This window comes from Pyrus communis, chromosome 1 (genome assembly GCF_041283825.1).
Source record: "Pyrus communis isolate YQ-2024b chromosome 1, ASM4128382v1, whole genome shotgun sequence".
In the NCBI taxonomy this organism is placed as follows: Eukaryota; Viridiplantae; Streptophyta; class Magnoliopsida; order Rosales; family Rosaceae; genus Pyrus; species Pyrus communis.
Genome location: NC_142565.1, coordinates 19,396,498 through 19,414,128, shown reverse-complemented (window position 1 = coordinate 19,414,128; position 17,631 = coordinate 19,396,498). Strand labels below are relative to the sequence as shown.

Below are 17,631 nucleotides of genomic sequence, written 5' to 3'. Positions count from 1 at the left end.
GCTCTCAGTGTTCAATGTGCGGGCTCTGTATCCAATATGGGCCAGCGCTTACTTGCTCGAACTCACCAAGTTGAATCATTAATGGTTGAGGTGGCAAGTCTTAAACAAGAGATTAGAGGGCTTAAGCATGAGAATAAAGTGTTACACATGCTTGCAAATAATTACTCTACGAGCATGAAAAGAAAGCTCAACCAGCTACTGGAATCCGAAGGTCGGACTCAAAATGACAATCGGGGGTTCGAGTCTTTATTCCAAAGACATTCATTGTCTTAGCTGTCTAGAGTTTCACCAAGTATTAAGACTCCAAATAATCAACTTCTGGTGTCTTCCCCTTCTGGGGTACTTCCGAGTACTGAGGCTTCACATGAGTAACCTTTGTGAAGGTTCCTTTCTGTTTGCTTGTTTTAACTCATGTGTATGTAATTTCTCGGAGATATTAATATATAAGCTTTATTTCATTCAGTGTATTGTGTTAAATACAATAAAGCATATATTTCACTAAGATGTGGTACTTCTGGACCAAATATCAATTTATCTTTACCCCTCGCGAAGATAAATGATCATTCTTAGTGTATTAATTATTTGAGTATTCAACTCATAATCTTCAATCCATATGATTCTTTAATGTCGTAAACATCATGGATAAGATTCGTGTTGGCATATTGTTCGATTCTGCAGTTCGAGACAATATTTCTCTCAACACTTTATAATCTTTCTTGACTCTTCAGGAGTCCCAATTTAACATCATCAACTCTTGCAAGAGATTTTAGTTTGTTGCAACAATACCATAATGGAAGTACTTACTAAGGCAATTTATACCATTCATTGGTATTGAGTACATATTTCATGCTTGACCCTTCCGGGGCTTTCTTCAAGCAATTTGAATCCTTCAGGGATTTTCTACATTTCATGACACATTTTCCTCTAGAATTTATACAGAGCAATTTGCTTCCATGTATATTTGAAGGATTTATTTATGGAGATATTATGTGGGCGACTCATAACCCTTCATATATAATTCTCCATTCATATGAACTCGTTTCCAACCTTGTGTCTTATCATATGAGTGTATTTCACGGTATTACAAATGCCCATATGTAACCTTCTAGGTTCAACATCTTTTGGCTATTTGTATTGTATCCAAGTATATAGGTCTATTTTTCTACGTTCTTACAAAATTATAATGGAATTTGCCTTTCTCCATCTTTAGCCCATAATTTTGTTGATGGAAAAAAACGGGACTCAATATCACCACAGCTCATTGATGAATTTAGTAGCTACTGGTAAAAACCAAAATTACCATTGGTTAGTTTAAATCTGTGATCCCACATTCTCATGTGCATGCGCATGCATAAAAGTTTTTCATTTCTTTTGGGATATCCATTGCCTCTTCAAGGGCATTACACTATCTCTTCCAGGATAGTTATAATTTAGAGAATGCGGATCATAACCTCCTTTTGAGCGTTATAGAGCTTGGATTTTAATCTCCACTTCGGGAGTTGAGTCATTAGAACCTATACGTCTATCATGCTTCATGCATGAGACATCAATACTCTCATGTCTGCGGATTGACCTTTCCGGGACAAGTATCCTTGCAACAACTGTCATGCTTCTGGCATGCGACAGTTATGCAATAGTTCAGTAGTGCCATATTTTTCTTCTTTCGAAGGACTGAACCTTTTGAGTCTGAGGGTCTGCCACGCTTCAAGCGTGCAACAGATAAATCATTTGCTGCCATATTATTTTGTCCAACAGGGACATTAATTCTTGTAGGCACATTTGCAGCAAGTATATGTGATTTCATCACTTTCGTTGCATCATTAAATGCATCATTCAATTATTCTCACTTCGTTTGTATATTGATTGCTTCATGAATCAAAATAAGACAAATTCTCTTCGTTCTTCTGGAACGGTTTTTTCTTATCATTCTTCTGGAATGATATTTGTTCATCGTTCTTCTAAAACGAAGTTATTTTCTCCCCCTAACGGCGGGAAAATTGTCTTATCAAAATGACAGTCCGCAAACCACGCGGTAAATATATCCCCAGTCAAGGGTTTTAAATATTGAATGATAGATGATGTCCAACATCAATGCCTAATCCGCAATGATGCTTCATTTCAGTATGTTGTGGCAGTGCAATAGGCACATAGATAACACAACCAAAAACTCGTAAATGTATAATGTTTGGCTGGTTCCCAAACACGAGTTGTACTAAGAAGTATTGATGGTTATCAACAGGTCTCAACCAAATCAATAATGTATCATGTAAAATGACATGTACCCATGTAAAAACTGGCAATTTTATTTTCATCAGCAGAACGCGGGTAATCAATTTCATCCGCTTAATAAATGCTTCTGCTAAACCATTTTTGAGGATGGACATAAGGAACTTCTGGTCCTTATTTAATAGTCTGCAGACTGAGACTCTTATGACTTTTATTGCAATTAAGTTGAGGCACTGCGGCACTTCAAACTTAAGGTACTTATCAAGGAACTTCATGTCCTGATCTTTTTGTTTGATGGAACTTCAAGTCCAATCATTTTTATTTGATGAGGATCAAGAAACTACAGGTTCTGATCTGATCAAGGAACTTCGAGTCCAGTATGTACTCATCGTAACAAAAAAAAGTACAATAAATAAATTAAAGCAATAGGCGGTAATTCCAGCCATAATGAATAAATTGCATTTAAGTAAATAAAGCTTGTGACAAGGGCTTTAATTCAGCACCATTCACATAAATCAAAACTTAAAGCGGTAGGCGGTAAAACCGTCCATGATAAATAAATTGCTTTAAAGGAAATAGAACTTGTGAAAGGGTTTTAAACCAACACCAATTCACATAAATAACAAGAAGTATTATACCTCCTTTTATTTATTATTTTTCTTTATTTTTGTCAGCACTTATTCAAACCTTACTTTTCTTATTTCTGTAGCATGGTGCCATGCACCAACAGAAACCATTTATGTCATTTTGACTAAATGGTGTCATGCACCATTCTGCACCATTCAAATCCAAAATATATATATATATATATATATATTTTGTTAGGTTGCAGTCAACATCTCCTTTTTTTTTTCTTCTCTGTCTCTGCCAATCTCGAAACGCAGGACCTGCTGGGTAGTTATGGAGGTTGCTCAAAATTCAATTCAATCCAAAAAACGCTACCAGAGGCTGGCGTGGTTCTTGCATGACCCAGGGAACATGTCATCGTTAAGCAAGAACCTCCTTACAGAGACATATATGACAGTGGGGTTGACGAAGGCACAAGAGAGGGAGGTCTGTGTGGATTCATTCTTGCCATCACCATCTCAAACAACCAAGTATTCATGGGAGTTCTCAAGATCCGTCGAAAATAACGTGATCTGGGTTTCCAAGTCTGATGAGATTCTTCTGGATCTCTGGAAACCAGTTGTCAAGTACGAGCTTTCTCATCTCGTGACGACTTCAGGTCGTAAATTTCAATTTTTCACCGGAATTCGGTGGGGCGCTTCTGGCGCAGTGGGAGAGACGAAAAATGGACATACCTTTTATTCTGTGAGATTTTAGATGACTGAGGTGAGAGGTGGATAGTGCTTTACCGGATTTATGGCGTTATGCTTTCCACTGACATGAGAGCTTTTCGTGCTGATAACGTGTTGTAAAATCGACGATGTGTGTACAGTGGAATAAATAAAACAAGACACAAAATTTACGAGGTTCCTCTACAGTCAGTGTGACTGGAGTACGTCCTCGGGCAGTAGTGGTGCTTTCATTATAATTGGAATAATAGGAGTACAAAGATAACTCTATGTATTCTCTCCTCTCCTCTTCCTCTCTTTCTTTTTCTGCTCTCTTTCTTTTTTCTCTTTTATCTTTTCTGTTACATGAAAACATATGGAGTGCTCTATTTATAGAGCAACTCCATACTGATGCATTAACTGCATGTTGAAATTTGTAACGCGTCTTCTGACAGCACAATTCATTTTCCACTTTCATTTTCTACGAAATGGAACTGTGGGCATTCATTGCCCATGAGACTTTTCAACAAAAATAAAGAATATATATTTATATACGACTAACAGTAAGTAACTTAATACAGAGTTAGCAACTTCATACAGAAGTAACTACTCTGTTTGATACCTTTTGTAGATTAAGAACACGATCTGGAGTAGGATTCCGAGACTCGAGCTGGTTGACGGGAGCTTCAATCTGAGATTTCTTCGCAGACGGGACTCCGAAAATGCCTCTATTGATTCCTTTGATTGCTTCGAAAAGCTCTGTCTTAATAACCTCATCATCCCCAACGTCTAAGCTGGAGCTGGAGCTCGAACTTTCTTCTGCAACTGATCTCACTGTGTAAGTGGGCCGCCATAACCCACCAAAACTCGTGCTTTGATGCGCGGTGGAGATCAAAACACGAGCAGTGCCGACATGTTTGTGGGTCTAAGACTAGCTACTGGTGGAAATGTTATTGCATGGGAAGCTGGGATTAGTGGGTGAACAAGCACGGTGGCCATGAATCTTCCAATGACTCGTCGGCACAAGAGATGTTCACTGCTTCCTAGTACTCCCCAAGCGCATGGTCTATGGCAGTGAGAGAGAGGGGTATTGTTATAAAGACTAAATTTTGAGAAAAAATTTGAAAACTAAAAGATATGTCGCCAATATAAGTGAGCATATTTATCGACGCTTAAATAATAAATCAATCATCAACTCCTATATCCTTTAGTTTTCAAAATTTAATCTTCCTAATATTACCCGGGAGATGGACAGTGGAAAGCTTTTAGGCTGTCATTGTTTGTTTGTTTGTTGGTTTTTCTTATTTTAATTTGTTTGTGGACATTTTGGAACTTGAGAGATCATAAATGTATTCATTTTTAGGTCCTATATTTTATTTTAAGAAAAATTAGGTTCACACCTCTATTCTTCCTACTCCATTGATTAAAACTTTATTTCTCTTTAATTTTTTATCAAGGTCTTTAGATTTTAATAAATGTCATTAATTATTTTAATAATAAAATTTTTTATTTCTAAATATATTCATTTAGTATTAGAAACGTTACATTTGTTGTATTTATATTCATGGCTAAATTTTTTATCCTGTATTTTTACTTTTAGTTTGTATCCATTTTTAATTTGCAACCTTCTTTTTTAATTTGTACTAATTTTCCTTTCAGTTTTAATTTGTACCCATATATTAATTCCTTTTTGTGCCCATATTTTTTAAACTCTTATTTGTATTTGTATTTGTACCCATATTTTTTAATTATTTGTACCCATTTTTAATTTTGCTAAATGTACCCATGGACACACCCCGACCCGGAAAGTCCACTTGGACTCCGAAATCGAGTTGTGCTGGCCAACACCTGGAAGGTGACGAAGCCATAAAGTGTAGTGTAGTGGAAAAAAATGTGAATGAATTGAAACCTAAAAGTGCCTAAACAAAAGAGTGCGCGGGTGAGCAGGATTGCACCCATTTTTGTCACATCCCGGCCCAGGCCCTCACCACATCCCAGGCTCGACTCCACCATAGCACTATATTGTCCGCTTTAGGCCCCGGCCACGTCCTCACGGTTTTGTTTTTGGGAACTCACATGACAATTTTCCCAGAGGGTCACCCATCTTGGGATTGCTCTCGTGCGAACTTGCTTAACTTCGGAGTTCCTACGGAGCCCAAAGCCAGTGAGCTCCCAAAAGGCCTTGTGCAAGGTAGAGATGGGAATATACGTACAAGGCTTACAGAATCCTCACCCCTGGGCGATGTGGGATCTAACAATCCACCCCCCTTAGGGGCCCAACGTCCTCGTTGGCACACTTTTGGCCAGGGAGTGGCTCTTATACCAAATTGTCACATCTCGGCCTAGGCCTCCACCACATCCTAGGCTCGACTCCACCGTAGCACGATATTGTCCGCTTTAGGCCCCGGCCATGCCCTCACAGTTCCCTCACAGTTTTGTTTCTAAGAACTCACACAAGAATCTCCCATGTGGTCACCCATCCTAGGATTGCTCTCGTGCGAACTCGCTTAACTTCGGGGTTCCTACGGAACCCGAAAACAATGAGCTCCCAAAAGGCTTCGTGCTAGGTAGAGATGAGAATATACATATAAGGCTTACAAGATCCTCACCACTGGGCGATGTGGGATCTTACACCCATGCTAATTATATTATTTAATTTATGTTTTAAAATATATCAATAGTTATTTTTTAAAATATGTTAATAATTATGTGGGTACATTATTTGTGGCAGCCTGTCCCGAATTATTTGTACCGTAGGTGTGAAATGACGTTTTTGCCCTTGGTTGTTAGTTGCCGTTGTGGGATGTTGTTTTGTTGTTTCTTTTTGGTTGTTGACTCATCCAGGACCACACACCCACACACACACCCCCATGGACCTTTCTCCCTCTCTTCTTTCTCTCGGATTTTCTTCCATTTCCCTTGCAAGTGTACGGACGAACTTCAAAACCAACCTTTCACGCACGGATCAACGTCTAGAAGGTAAGATTCGAACTCCTTGCAAGCTCTTGAGTTCATCCATACTTTTTATAGAACTTGAAACCCTCGAAAACCCTAGAACCTGAGATCCCAGTTTTCATGCACTGTTCATGCACTCGTGATCGCGGAGGTTTCATCGAGTTTTGAGGTTATAGGGAGCTTTCGAACCTTCTCACGAAGCTCAGAGAAGCATTTTGGAAGAAATTAGATGTCAGGAAACTCGAGAATAGTGAGTTGCAGAGGTGACCGGAATATCATGATTTTTCCGATGATATTCCATCGTTTTTGGGTCTTCAAACAGGTAAGGGAATGTTCTACAAGTTATGAGCTTCAATTTGGTACTGATTTCATGAAATTTGGATGAAAAATGACTGAGATATAAAGGTTTAAAGTTTTTCCCAGTTTCCGGCGACGACGATGGAGTCCGGCGACTAGCCAGAGAAGAAAAGGGAATATTCCGTTAATCTTAACGGAATATTCATAATGGTAGTTAACGACGTCAGGTTAATTTTAACGGAATATGCTTGCTTTTGGACGGAATATTCCTAACGGCGTTAACCACCGCTGTCAGTGTGCCAGGCACGTGCCTGCCCGTGGGCGGCGTGTCTGGCGTGCCTTGGCAGGCACGTGGCGGTGCGTGGATGGTCAGAAAATTATTTTAAAAATATGGGGATGTTCGTGAGGTTGAGTAGATCACGTTGGTATATTCAAACACCCCATTTGATCATTGTATGAGAAGTTATTACCTAGTTGCGGTTATGTGCTTTAAATTGACGCTTTTATAGTTGTTTCGCGTACAGGTAAGACCTATCCTGAGGACAAGTGCAGTCACTCATGGCTTGGGGGTTACAACTCTTCCACATACCACTGAGTGGGCTTTTGGTTTTCCGTATATACCTATATACTTGAGAATTTCCCCAGAAAATGAAATTGAATGTTTATATGTTTTAAAATGGCATGCAAAGTGTCTGCCTATTTATTTATGCATCAGTAGTTGCATATATGTATGTTTGGTGCTACGGACGCACAAGTAAGTGCCAGGTAAGTTTATAGTTTATAGTTGTGAATTAGTGGTTATGTGAGATGTATTGAGAGCTCATAAACCTGCACCCCGGTGCTAGTGCTCCCGCCCATAATTAGGGCACAGTCCTTCACGTGATGTTCACCTCCAGCACCACACGCTCATCTTGGATCCAAGTTAGGTGCACAGTCCTGCTGTACAGACCACTATAGGTAGTTCCGACTCGTAGGTGACCCGCAATTATTCGCATAATCTTCACGTGATCGTAGCACTTGAGCGTATTTATTTACACCCAATCCTGTCATACAGACCACTTTAGGTGGTTCTGACTCATGGGTAAGTGTAGTGATTGAGTTGTGGATTTGAGCTCTAGATTCAGCCGTATAGGTCATATTAGGTGACTCCGACTGATATATCATTTACATTGTTTGACATTACCTGGGTTACTTACATCTTATGTTGAGATATTCGATATGGCATATTTACGAATATTGTTGTTCTGGGCATGGTTGTGATACATACATACATATATATATATATATATATATTCTATTTTCTGGGAAATTATGCAGGTTTTACGGCGAGGGGTTAGAACTTTTGAGAAATGAAATGATTTTGAAAAGTTTTGTTTTTGCCCGCTCACACTTTCTGTTTTGCGCCCCTCCAGGTTTTAAGTAGAAGAGGTTTGGTGGTTCACGAGGACTTGATGGTGGTTCTAACAGAACTTCACAAATGTAGGATCACCTTTGGGTGTTGTGTAATTAGTATTTGTCCTACTGAACTACACTTAGGCTTTTTGGGCTCTGATTATGTTTATCACACTTAGTCTTACACTTGCGTATTACTTTAACTAGTTTATCTAGTAGTTTGGTTTTTATTTATTTGTAATTGTTTTTATTATTTTGCTTCCGTACTGTGCACATGGCTACATCACTCTCACATGACGGCCAGCATGCCTTGATTTCGGTCGGGCTGTGTCATTATTTTTTTGCTAAAATATTTGTGAAGAACAATATTACTTTAAAATTGATTTTTAAGTATTTATTATATTTAAAAATATTATTTGAATTTGTTTAAATTTCATAATTTGTGGGACATTAAATGCATAAATACATGAGTTAAATCTCTTAAATGAGGCTAAGGACCTCAATCAAAATATTTAAACAAATAAGATTTAAGTCTAACAATTAGGTTGATTAGGGACTGGAACCAAAATGATCCTTTATTTTATTTTTCTTTTACTAGGAACTTAGGCAAATGCTTCGGCAAATTCGAACTTAGACTAATCGAAAGAATTAGGCAATTGTTGAAGCAAAAAAGCCTAGAAGATTTTGATTGAAATGAATTGGGTAGTCAAAAAAAAATGTTGCACTCTCCCTCTCTCCCGTACCATTTATACTTTTTAATTGTTAAAATGAGCAAAAGGTGAATTTGAATCACCTTATTACTAGTTCATTGTGAAACTTAATTGTGACAGCCCGTCCCGGATTATTTGTATTGTAGGTGTGAAATGATAGTTTTGCCCCTAGTGGTTATGTTTCGTTGTGTGTTTGTTTTGGGGATTTGGTTGGCCGCATCTGGACCACACACACACACACCCACACTCTCATCCTCATCTTCTGCCCTGTCCCGTCTCTATCTCTCTCTTTCTCTTCTTCTTCTTTGTATGGACAAGACCCAAAACCTGTGGAAACGATGTAGATCGAGGTGGAGAACTATACCTTTGTGTTCGTGAGGTTCATATGAGTTCAACCATACCCATTTCAGGTAGGAAATCCTTCGATTTCACGTCGAACCATGGAACCTCGATTTTGGTCACTGTTCATGCACATGTGAAATGTCGTTTTTCAGGGAATTTGAAGCTTGTAGGAAGCTTAGTGAGGTCTTTAGGAAGCTTGGGGTGGTTCGTTGGAAGGTTTTGGACGTCCAGATCGTAAGTTGCAGGTTTGGCCGGAATATCGTGGGTTTTTCCAGCGAGATTCTGTTGGTTTTAGGGCTCCAAAGTGATAAGGTTTTGTTCTACTTGTTGTAAGCTTCATTTTGGTACCAGTTTCCGGCAACGCAGACGGCGGCGGCGGCTCCGGTGAGACTCACCGGAGAAGACAAGGGAATATTCCGTTAAGTTAACAGAATATTCTTAATGGCATCAGGTTAGTTTTAACGGAATATGCTTAATGTTGGACGAAATATTCCTTAATGCCGTTAAGGATTCCGTCAGCGTGCCAGGCACGTGCCTGCGCGTGGGCGGCGCGTGTGGCCGTGCCTTGGCCAGCGCGTGGGGGCGCGTGAGATGTCGAAAAATTATTTTAAAAATATGGGGATGTTCGTGAGGTTGAGTAGATCACGTTGGTGTATTCATACACCTCGTTTGAGCATTGTATGAGAAGTTATTACCTAGTTTTGGTTATGTGCTTTAAATTAACGTTTTTATAGTTGTTTCGCATATAGGTGAGACCTATCCCAAGGACGAGCGCAGTCACTCGAGGCAAGGAGGTTACGACCCTTCCACATACCAGTGAGTGGGCTTTTGGTTTTCTGTATATACCTATATACTGAGGTTTTTCCCAGAAAATGAAATGGAATGTTTATATGTTTTAAAATGCCATGCTTAGTGTGTGCCTATTTATTTATGCATTAGTAGTTGCATATATGTATGTTTGGTGCTGCGAACGCACAGGTAAGTGCCAGGTAAGTTATGGTTACGATGATGATTGTAGTTATGTGATATACCTAGAGAGCTCATAACCTGCACCCCCAGTGTTAGTGCTCCTGCTCAGAGTAGGCACAGTCCTTCACGTGATGTTCACCTCCTGCACCACGCGCTCATCTTTTATCCAAATTAGGTGCACAGCCCTGTTGTACAGACCACTTTAGGTGGTTCCGACTCGTAGGTGACCCGCGATTATTCACCCAGTCTTCACGCGATCGTAGCACTTGAGCATATTTATTTACACCCAGTCCTGTCGTACAGACCACTTTAGGTGGTTCCGACTCGTATACAGGTATAGTTAGTGAGTTGGGGATTTGAGCTCTAGATTCAGCTGTACAGGTCACGTTAGGTGACTCCGGCTGACATGTTACTTGCATTGATTGACATTACCTGGTTTACTTACATTTTATGTAGTGGCATTCGACATGGCATATTTCTGAGCATGTTTTCTATATATGTGTATATTCTATTTTCTAGGAAACTATATAGGTTTTACGGCGAGGGGTTAGAACTTTTGATAATGAAATGATTTTGAAAAGCTTTGCTTTTGCCCACTCACACTTTCTATTTTACGCCCCTCCAGGTTCTAGTTTGGATTGCTCTTTTGGTGGCTCATGAGGAATTCTCGGCATATCTGACAGATTATCACCAGTGTAGGACCACCTCTGGGTGTGTTTAGTTAGTGTTGGTTCCTCTGGACTGTACTAGGCTCTCGGTGCTCTGAATATTATTTTTCACACTTACGCTTGCACATTATGTTAATTACTCTATGTGTAGTTTGATTTTTATTTATTCGTACTTTTATTATTGTTCTTAGCTTCTACACTGTGCACATGGTTACGTCACTCTCACGTGACGGCTAGCATGCCCTGATTTCGGTCGGGGTGTGTCATTAAGTCACTCCTCTACCTCTTTAAAATAAATAATATCGTTTTTTTTTTTTTTAAGAAAAATAAGCAAAATATAAACAAATACTATAATGTTTGTCTCACCCCTTGGAGGGTGTGTACAAGTTTTTAAAACATGTTAGAACCCCAACTTCACTTTTTACTTAGTGTAATAGTAACAATATGTATTTATTACAATATTCAACATTTACAACAACAGCAACTTTCTCTTACAACTTTCCATATACAGCAGCAAGCTATCTTAGCTACTAAGCAACCACATCATAATTTAACGCTAATTTTTGTATCAATATTATAAAATATTATGCCAAAAACATGAGGTGGCAGAGAGTCCATGAAGAGTCCCACCTTAAAAGAGTCCTCTTAGAGCATCTCCAAAAGAGATGTCAAAATTGCCACGTAGGCATACAACAGTAAAAAAATGGCAGCAAACTAACCGAACCTTCAATTTCTTACGTGGCACTCAATCATTTGAAGGCAAAACCTTTTGCTGTCAAATTTGACAGAAGATGTCAAATTCATTAAATGATTTTTTTAATAGATTAATATAATATATAATAAATGTTGTTATGTTTTTGAAATATTTGATTGGTTGCCTTAATCATTGAACTCCACAAAAAGATAAAAAAAAATTATTAAATGACATTATTATTTAACATATCGGGTGGAGCAAAATATTGTATAAAATGTCAAATTGCCACATAAGCTATCAACTATCATTTTGATGTTTAAATTTTGACATCTCCTTCGAAGATGCTCTTAGCATTTCTCTTAAGGAAAAATTTAACAGAAATCATCAAAGGTGGTACTTTGGCACCAAAATTGAAGTCTAAGACCATCTCCAAAGGAGATGTCAAATTTTAAACATAAAATTTGAATTTGACAGCCTATGTGGCATTTTGACATCTTTTAAAATTTTACTCTCCACCCGATATGTCAAATTAAATTATTATTTTATTACACGATTTTTTTTTTCATAATTGCTATTATATATTTTATATTTTTACATATATAAATAATTTGATAATAGAAATTCATATGACGGTACTAGTCCCAGAAATTCATATGACCTTTACCCAGAGATCATCCACTCGAACCCAGAAACTCCACAGCCCCAAATCTCTACCCTTCCCTTGACATGAATGACCTTTACGAAAATCTATTCCCCGAAAACCCTAACCCTACCTACCAATACCACCCCTCTGCTCCGCCTGCGGCATCAACTCCACCCTAGTTGGCGACGAGATCCAGTGGCCTCTGGCTAAGGACAAAGGCGCCATCAAGCTTGACCACTTGCATTACTTCTTCTCCCTCTACGCCTCGCCATATTCTGACTTCGGGCCCGGATCAGACCCGAAAGCGAAGACGAATTATCTGGACAATTTTTTGAACTACGGATTGATGATTGCATCAAAAGGGCAGAAGGGATTGGCGAAGGAATTGGATAGGATTTTGAAGAGTTACTGCAATTTTTCGGTTCAAAAGGTTTTGGATAAGGTTAAGAAGAAGGGGAGGTGTTGGACGATGCCCTGGCGCTGGAAACCTCGCTGGAGGAGTTGAGCTCGGAGAAGAAGGAGTTGAAGAAGAAAACAATAAAAAATATTTAATAATTAATTATAAAGCATTTGACGCTGCTGTCAAATTTGGCAGCAAATGGGAGATATGTCAATCCATGTCATGCCACATCAAATTTGGCTTCTCGTTTGGAAATCATTGTTGTTGTCTTTTGTTATTGTTATTACTGATTTGGACATTTTGACATCTCCTTTGGAGATACTCTAAGTGGTAATTAGACAAAACTTTTAGTAAAGGTCGCAGATACACACTCTTTTAATAATTTAGGAGGTGTTTGTGGCAGTGTTTGTGCAAATTTTCATAAAAATATTTTTTATTATCAACTTTATTACATGCCTTTTAATGGAGCAGACATGTATGCCATGTGTCTGGTTGATTAACTTCACATGGAGCCATTGGGACATAAGAGCATCTTTAAAGTAGATTTCAAATTTCTAGGTATAATGTTATTGTGCATATTTGACATCAAAAGTCTTTTCAATCGAAGTATTATTTGCTGACTGGATTTGAAGACTTTGTGATTTATAATTAAATTTGACATCAATGTGAAATTTATTTTTAATTCATTTTAATAGTGGATCCTTTATTCTACTAATATTTCAATCAATAAAAATTTTATTTCATTTTTTTTAATAATTACAACCATTAAAGCTCTATTTAAATAATAAAATAATATTTGACAATGGCTGGAAAAGTATAAAATTTGACACAAAACTTCAGGTTGCCACATTAGCCATAAACTATAATTTAACTTTTATAATTTAACATTTCCCTTGAAGATGTTCTAAGGCGTATATTTTGAAGCTGCAAACGCTCTTGCCATGTTTTACATTTATTGACACGCAGTGATCCGAGAGCAAATTGTTCTTTCGCCTTTTCAAAAAAAAAAAAAAAAAAAAAAAAATGCATGCCTCGTAAATCAACATATGCGCCAAGCATGTGTTTCGCATGGAGCTGTTTTGAGTTTTGACATAATGTATGCCTTGAAAATAAGCAGATGCTCCTAGCATGTGTGTCGAATTGGTTGCGTCTAGCAGCATACATGCATGTGATGCGTGTCGTATTGATTGGCTCCGCATAGACATGCTTCTTAGTGCAGTTCCAATGTTGTTAAGCCTTTCTAACCAATAGGTAATTTAATCTCCCAAGTGAATAGTAATTTTCTTTAATGAACAGTAATTGTTTAAGTGCAGTTCCAATATTGTTAAGCCTTTCTGACCAATAGGCAATTCAATCTCCCAAGTGAATAGTAATTGCCTTTAATGAACAATAATTGTTCAAGTGCATTTTCACCTATAAACTGAATAGTTCAGGTTAGTCATATTAAAATATTATTATTATCTTTTATAAAATAATTTAAAAAATTATTTTTAAATTCAGAAAATAATAAAAGATTGGTTGAAGTATTTGAAAATGTTGAAATGTAGTGTAAGGTGGAAGAACATGGTTAGATATTTGTAGAAAATAAATTATAATTTTTTTGTATTTTTAATTATTATTTTTTTATTTTGTTGTATTTGATTTTATATATATATATATATATATATATATATATTTTGTATTTTTAAGTAATTTTTTTATTATTTTCTTATAATTTTTTAATAGTGGCTGACCTTAGTGTGTCATCACATAACCCTAGAGCTAGGCTAGGTAATTCTAGCTTGGGTCTAATTGGGCTACCCCATAGCCCAGTGGACTTAGGAGGGCTAGAGGAGATTTTGATGGGGGAAGGGGATTTAATCCACTATCTCCTAGGAGATAGCACAATTCTTGAAGTGCTCTTAGGCAATCTCCAATGGAATGTTATATGATCAAATATAGCTCATTAATTTTCACACAAAATCTATCTGCAATGAAGAGCCAAAAAGAATTTTCCTTGCCATTTTGCATTCCAAAGTAAGCAGATGAACTACTTTACACTTTCTATTTAGAAGAATTTCAACAGCTCACCAGAAGCTTGGTAATTCGAAGACATTATTGATTCAAACTCTGCATCTGCTAAATCCGACTAATTCCTAAAGGAACAATGCTTGTTTACTCAAGAATAAGCAAATACATAAACTAAGGTCGTTTAGTCAATCTATTGTTTATACATAGACAGTCCGTAACATTTTTACCCATTTTGTTCATCTATTTTTATACCATTAGACTAAACGACTTTAGCTTAAATTGACCTTTTACAGATGCGATCTTTATAGAGTGGTTTATAATATGAACATTATAAACACAGAGTTTTATAAATCGACAATAAACAATTTTGAGTATGAACCCCTACTCATACTTTGAGTAGCTAAGTTTTATTCGGGCTTGCCATTTTCAGTCTGGATTATCTTCTAGACCAACAATGTGCACCAACCCCACACGTGCAAAATGGTGATGATGGGTTTGTTGTCATTCGATGTGACCCAGTTCACCAAATATCACACACCTGCATCAAATTAGCCGTAGGATGCATTGGTCGTTGAAATCCAACCGGTCGGGAAGATGATGGTTGGTCTAGTGTGTTGTGGTTCAATTTGAGTAGGGTTGCTATTGGGTTTGTACGATAAGAGAAGGTGGAAAAGAGAGATAAGTAGGGACAAAGATGAGCACATGGGAGAGTCTCATTGGTAATTCTATTAACTTTTTTTACAAATTGCTTATTGGTAATTCTATTAACACTCCACAAAGTTATAAAGACCCCATTCTTCAATTTTTTTTTTCCACTTGAACTTCGTCTTTCGCCCCTAACTTTTTTTTTTTTTTTGATACAATTGGTAAATATTATTACCACATAAACTTTACACAACAAAGACTAACGAAGGCTCACACCATATATACAAAGCAAAAATTGACCTTACAAACTAGCACCAAGGGCCTAAAAAGGGGTAAGGCCCAAAAACAAAAGTACACTGAAACAAAACCCTAGTCTTTTGCTACATCCGCCACTGCAGCACCACCTGAGCAGCAGGAACCATGGACACCAACGAAAGTCAAATTTCTGACCAATTAACGCTTCAAAGATGGGAGGAAGGAAGACCTCATAATCCATCAAAGAAACCCTATCCGAACGCAACCACCAAGTAGAAGAAAACAAAGAAACTTGTGAGATTCCCACAAGCGACACTACCAATAAAGGCAGATCGAGAGAAGGAGGTGGTGTAGACACCCAAGCCGATAAGCATACCGGAGCTCTACAAACCTTTTCAATTAACCACGACAAATCATAGTTAAAAGTGACTGCAAATAGAAATTGGGAAGAAATTGATGAAAAACTGAGCCAAGTCAAAAACGAAAAATACAACGAACAATGAGACCATAATTTTCACCTTCTCAGAACAATGAACATTCAAACCCACTCCATCAGCTCAAGCCCAGAGTGGAGGCGATATCGCATACCACCCTTCAAGGGATGATACAATAAGGTGGTTCCTAGCACTATTTTACGCACTCTCTCCGCCCACAGACTCAAGCCACTCCGAGCGAGTGAGTTGCCTCTAGGGTTTTATCCGTGACAACTGCTCCCACTCAACAAATTGTTATGTCTAATCAGGGCAACACCCTTTCGCCCCCATAGGGTGTTAGGGCTGACTGATTAGCATGGCTGATATGACAACACAAGTTCCACAAGGAGCAGATGTCTCTACTTTGAATGGGGGACATGTCCGACTGGACAGGTTATGCCATTAACCCTCCACATATTTTGACGACTCATAGAAGTGTCAGAAAGCGCAAGCCAACTCCTCCTGGCCTATAAATAGGAGAACCGACTCCTCACAGAGGGTTAGACATTATAAACCCACAAACACTACAATACTCATACTTTACACATAACCTGACTTCACCATCGGAGCGCCTACACCGAGAACCACCACTCCGGTGCTTGGCCTAACGATCTTTGCTTGTTCTTAGTATGTGCAGGTCGGGTTCCCTGCAGCTATCCAAAAACTGCTTCAACAGTTTGGTGCCTTCGTTGAAAGTTCAAATCCATATTCTCCCGTAAACAGCTATATCCTTACACATGGCCGAATCATCCTAGTCCACCATACAACCCAGACTTCCTTAGAATAATTGTAACTCCTCCAATGATTGGCCTCAACTGGTGCTAAAATTGTACCCCCACCATCTGCCGAGGAAGATCGCACACCACCACCTCGACCTGCATTGTCGGCGCTGCTAGGACATTTATGGCAGTCCACTAATGGGTGTATCTGGCCATTGATATCTCAATTGATTACGCTCTTTTTTTTTTTTTTTTTTTTTTTTTAAAAAACGATATTATCTACATTCATTAAGAGAGAGATGGTGAATTTAGCCTCACAATGGGTCAACAATAATATGGTTCAAATTCAACTTTGGCGAGAATCAAATCTAAAACCTCTCACTTACAAGTGAAAAGGAATACCACTATACCGTAGCATTAAGTAGCCTTGATACGCCCTATTGAACTAGGAATATTTGTGTAATATGCCATACTACCATTTAAAAGTGGTTATGCCTCAGATCATAACAAATGAACTTAAGAATTCCCTCATTCTCCCTCCGAATAGTTTTTCTCTACAACAAAAATATGGTTCAAATTCGATTTTGACGAGAATCAAATCTAAAACCTCTCACAAGTGAAAAGGAATACCACTATACCATAGCACTAAGTAGCCTTGATTACGCCCTATTGAACTAGGAATATTTGTGTAATATGCCATACTACCATTTAAAAGTGGTTATGCCTCAGATCATAACAAATGAACTTAAGAATTCCCTCATTCTCCCTCCGAATAGTTTTTCTCTACAACAAAAATAAAAAGATGGTGCTATCTACACACTTATTTATACCTCTCACACACCCTTCTTAATTTCTGTCTGTTAGATCAAATCAATTGAAGAAGATGAACGGACAAACATTAGCAAGAGTGAGAGAGAGAAAGGAGTGTCAATAGCACTACCCAAATACAAAATGTTATA

The 17,631-nt window shown here is 38.0% G+C and overlaps 1 pseudogene; it reads right to left on the bottom strand.

Annotated features, from left to right (window-relative positions):
- The window catches only part of LOC137719931 (uncharacterized), a 32,819-nt pseudogene extending 28,320 nt beyond the window's left edge, over positions 1–4,499 (bottom strand).
- Between the last annotated feature and the right edge of the window lie 13,132 nt (positions 4,500–17,631).